Raw genomic sequence first — 5,244 nt, 5'->3', positions numbered from 1 at the left:
AAGTGTGTTAAGTTAATTTCAATTTTAAAAATATAAATACCATTTAATATTTATTTGCACACATATGCTTTTGTGTGTGTGTGTGTGTGTATATATATATATATATATATATATAGATATATCTGCACGTATACAAAATAATGGTTACTACAGCGAACTAAATTTAATTTTCTGTTCCATGAAACTGTTCCATGAAATTTAATAAAACTGCACGCTCAAAATATAGACATTTTTGCTGAATTTTTCTGATAAACACCATTTTCATTATGTAGTTTCAAAAGATTCCACTCTATACATTTTCTTAGATTCAACAAAGCACCAAAGTTTGTGAAATGTCACCCTGTTCACGTTTGTTACCGTTCAAACCCTAACACGATGATCTAAAGCAGTGTTAGAAGAAACAGTGGAGCAGCCATGAACTGGTTAACAAGCATTAGGCGTGGAAGAGCAGACAATTCGGTGAACTGACACACGATCGTTGATGCCCTTGTTCAAGCACCAGAAGAAAAACCGATCGACGCTGGTGGCGGCAACAAACACCGCCTGCAAGGCACAGGCCACGGAGATTCCGCCATAGCCACCAAGGCAGTAAGCACCGAGCCAGAGAGGTGATGTCTGGAGCTATGGAAAGGCAGAGCAGTGTGGATCTGCTGGTGACTCGCTACTTCAGCTGCGGTACGAGGGGTGCTTGAGTCCCCCAAGGCAGCGGAATCCTCACACTCCTGAATGCTCACAACGGAGGAGGAGAAAAGCAGGGGGAAGGAGAAAGATGGAGATAATGGTCATGATGAAGGGGTTCGTGCAATGGATCATGCTTCTTACCCTTCATGGGAGTGCAATGAGTCACGTTCTTGCCCGTCATGGCTGCATCGGGTGACAGGAAAACAAAAGTTGACACTTCCACGCTCTTGGCGTGGGTTGATTGATCCCCTTCGATGCTTACAGGGATCCACGAGCTCCACCTCCAAAACCGTGCGGTTTCTGGCGCCTTAGAGAAGAGCGTCGATCAAAACATTTTTCGAAGGGAAAGACGAAGACAGGCACATTGACACACACACATACACACACACAGAAACAACTGAGAGTAGAGCGGGAAGCTTGGCATAGTTAATGTGGATTCGAACCAAATCATAGCTGTGTACACTATGCCTGAGGTAAGAACACGGGCCTGTGCAAAATATGCGGTCATTCATGGAGAAGCATTGCTTGATAACCCTGATCTGTGACGCAACTTGAAAATTACTCTTCGGAGTCGAATACCTCACCGGGATGGTGTCTGCAAGTTAGGCTCCACACCTGGCTTCAGTTTTAAGTCAGTCATACTTCGCCTTTACATACCTCTCAGCCTTTGACATGAACGTCCTAGACAAAATTATTAAATGTGGCAAAAACAAAAATCGCTGTGCAGGAGAGCCAGTCGTGTGGTTCAGCTGCTTCTGGCCTCTAGTTATGTTTAATCGACAGCTGCGGCTGTCGTCTCGCTTTTATGTCCACCACATCTTCAAAATTCAGATCTCGGCATGTAGGTGAACAATTATGCTTGAAACTGACCTTGTTTGTGTTTGTGTTTCACGAATTTGCTGGTAACTTGACAAGGCTGCGGAGCTACGTTACATCTTCACATTCCTATTAGTGAGGATTACTTTTCTAATTGTCGCTGAGTTATGCGAAGGCAAACAGTTAGCGTACTTTGTTCTTGTTTCAAAATTGTGAGAAAACCTTGTTGAACATTACAATTCGAACAAATTCCATCGCGCATGAAGGGCCTTGTGCAACTGAGCTGTCGAGTCTGGCGTTGCACATACCAAGGAGGAGACTCTCCCAAACATACTCACATGTACAAACGCATCGTAAACTGGACACAAGCCATGATCAAATCGCTTGGCATCGACGTCAACTAAGCATCGGTGTTCCGAAATTCCTAGAGAATATTACAGACCTAGAAATGTTTTGCAGTTTGTGAAGAATATGGAGACATGAACTGCCTGAGTGAAGAAACTGGCACCAATCGCAGCGATTTCTTATCAATGACTCAAGTGAGGATTGGGACGAGTGATAGAAAAACCAGAAAAGCTTATGTAATCTCGATCGGCATAAAAAATTTTGTGCGACATTACACAGTAGACTACGCCGAATTTACAATTCTAAGTTTCTATTCTGCACGTCGATAACTGCTTTTCAACAAGTGATTGTGTTCAACGCCGTGCACAGACGTACAATTGCACTTGTATTATATTTTTAGTTCAATGGTGTCTGCTGGAGAATATATTGCTTCCAACCATTTAGAATGTGCTACTTCCCTTGAAAAGAAGCTGCGTGTTATCCACAACTTTGCTAAAGTGTTAAGAGAATATGATTCGTATTGCAATCTACAGAGGTGTAGATGTTTGGTTTGTTGAAGCCTAGTACTTTAGGACTTAGTTTTTCACACATTTAGGTAATTTTTAATGTAATGTTTATTTATAATTATTTTTAAAATTATTTATAGAGTTTAAAGGTCACAAACCACAATTAATAAATTGAATCTTTCTATGTTTTATTTCTCTTTTCTATTTATGTAATATGTGTGGTTGTTTAGAAATTGATTATTTGATAAATAAACTTAGTTGTATTATATAATTTATTATTAGTTTTTGTAAATCATTTAAATTTTTTGATGATAAAATTCAATTTAATATTTAAGTTTTAAGCATAACTTATAAAGTGCAAGTTATATATTGATTGTGTTTTGATTTTATATTTATTATATATTTTATACATATTAAATAAAAAGATATAGATTAATTTCTATTGGTATTAGATTGGTAAAAAAAAAAATATGTAATTTTTAAGTGATAGAATTTTATAGCAAGTATTATTGAATATTGTATTTTGGTGCTCTTTTAACTTAATAGGAATAAAATCCAAACTTATTTTTTAATAATATATTAAATACAATTAAAAATTTATTGTATCCTAAATATTGATATCAAAAATATATTTTATTAATTTAAAAAAAACTAATAAAGATATTTATATAGTCTGATATTTTATACAATGTTTAAATTATTTTCTTTTATATCTATAATTATTTAAAGACCTAATTTAAGTTTACAAAGACTAATAAATTTTAATAGAAAAAATATATTTAGAGTATATTTTAATTTTATTTAATTTTTTTGTTTTGTAGATCAATAAAGATTTTATAATACTCAAAATGGATTTTTACTAATAAGATAAAAAAAAACTATGTCTTAAAATTATTTCTATTAAAAAAAATTATTTGATATGATTTATTAGACTAGGCTAAATTCTAGTATTTTGATAAAAAAAAAAAAAAACAAAACAAAACAAAACAAAACAAAACAAAAAACAAACTATTTTATTTTCCATAATAAATTGTTACAAAAGATGGTGTAATATGTCTTTGTTCTAATCCCAAAGCAAGTTTCTAATTAAATGTTCCAATATTAATAAAAGCTTACTTGTTTCTCAAGATGATTGAATCAAACCAGAATGTGGCTTGTTAATATTAGCAAATAAATTAGAACATTGTTTAAAGCTTGCTATTAGTAGCTACATTAAAATTTTAAATATAACAAAAGTTCCAATAATATTTGCTAACACAACAAGTGTATAAGTGTACAAGAAAAGAAAAAAAAAGAAAAAAAAAAGAAAAACTCAAAAGATAATTGAAGGAAATTGGTATGTGTTTCTAAAATTGCAATTAATTTTTGATTGGTTATTATTATTGCAATTAGCTTGTACAATGGTGGAAGTGCCTTTGCAATAATAATAATAAAAAAAAAGAGTAAGACATGTAGCTCCCATTAAAAAAAATACTTCATTTTTGTAATTATATATTAACAAATGTCAACCAATCCAAGATTAAATTCAAATGGCAGATGAAACTCATTTACCATGAATTAGAAAAAGAGATTATAAAAGACAATCCAACCAATGTTTTGTTAGTAAAAACAAATTCTAAACTCTAACTAAATAATGTTTATATTGTATCATAAATGTTTTAGTACTTGATTTATATATTTATTTATTGATTGATTACAGAGGCTAACAAAAATACACCAATTTTAATGATACAAATGTGGCCATGCCAACTGCTTAGAGGTTGAGTTGTTATGAGACAAAGCAGTATTTGGTGATACAGCTGCTTGTCTTATCTTCACAACCATTGATAGGCCACACTAAAATAAATTAAAAATTAAAAATTAAAAAAAAAAAAGGCTGATGCTGGGTCCCTCTAATAACCCACCAACTAACCATGTATTCTAACCCAACTTGGTTCTTCTAAAGCTATACTGTGTGTTCCACTTGCTTAATATGATTAAAGAGTGGACCATCACCGTTTCGTATTTACAAACAAGGGGAACCAGGACCATAGTTTGAGGGACCCACCTCATACGGGACTTCAGACATCTTCAAAAAAATAAATAAATCCTAGAATCAAAGTGTTCAAGTGTTTCATGAACAAGCTCCATATGCTTGTAACATAACATTTCTACTGAGCTTCAAATTTATCTCTTGCTCATGTGCTACATATCAAAACTGTTTACTGCTGACAGCAGCAGCAACTGCAATTGATGCTAAGACGGCGCTTCAATGCAAGGTTACATAAGAAAACTTGAGCATTGTTTTAAGACTCCACAAGATAACGGAAAGGGAATCCTTTCTGAGCACGTGCACACAGGTCTTGGAAGTGATAGTCACATGGAATGAAGTAAATGTGAGGAGACAATTGTAGGGTTGCGGAATGCTAACATGGCGTGCATCATCAGTAGAAATTCTTATGACTTTTGTGGTTATATGTATGCAATTGTGTACACACTCAATGAAACTGAGAAGTTTATAACAAGGTTACCGCTCTTTGTTCCTGGAGTTGAATGCAGATAGGTCTACCTGTCCCGAGAAGCGGTGTGGGACAAGTCTTCTTACTCCGAAAATTGAAATTTATGCATCATAGTTGAATTCCAAATCGGTTACAATCTGACACAGATTGATTTCTTTGGACATGACTGCAGAGAGTGAAGAAACTAGCTTGGGTTGAGGCTGTTGATAACAGATCAAAGGGGGATGTTATAGTGTGAGACTTACAGTACTGTCGTGCAATGGAAACGTAGGAAAAAAAGAACCATCAATCGATTATAGAATTCGAATCAGTTAAACGCTTCAAGTTCGGATATTAAACTAGCAATTCAATGCCCCATTTTAAGGTAAACCTTTCTTGGCTGTTCTGCAGTTATGCTG

The 5,244-nt window shown here is 34.3% G+C and overlaps 1 long non-coding RNA gene across 1 annotated transcript; it reads right to left on the bottom strand.

Moving 5' to 3' along the window:
* Positions 1 to 222: 222 nt before the first annotated feature.
* LOC149987263 (uncharacterized) lies at positions 223 to 4,492 on the bottom strand. The gene is made up of 2 exons (XR_016499029.1): positions 1,266 to 4,492; positions 223 to 981 (listed from the first exon to the last, which is right to left on the bottom strand). It is a non-coding gene; the product is annotated as an uncharacterized LOC149987263 (long non-coding RNA).
* Positions 4,493 to 5,244: the final 752 nt, after the last annotated feature.

Source organism: Physcomitrium patens, chromosome 20 (assembly GCF_059467195.1).
Source record: "Physcomitrium patens ecotype Gransden chromosome 20, ASM5946719v1, whole genome shotgun sequence".
Taxonomy (NCBI): Eukaryota; Viridiplantae; Streptophyta; class Bryopsida; order Funariales; family Funariaceae; genus Physcomitrium; species Physcomitrium patens.
Note: the sequence above shows the minus strand (reverse complement) of the source record. Positions and strands in the feature narration are given on the sequence as shown.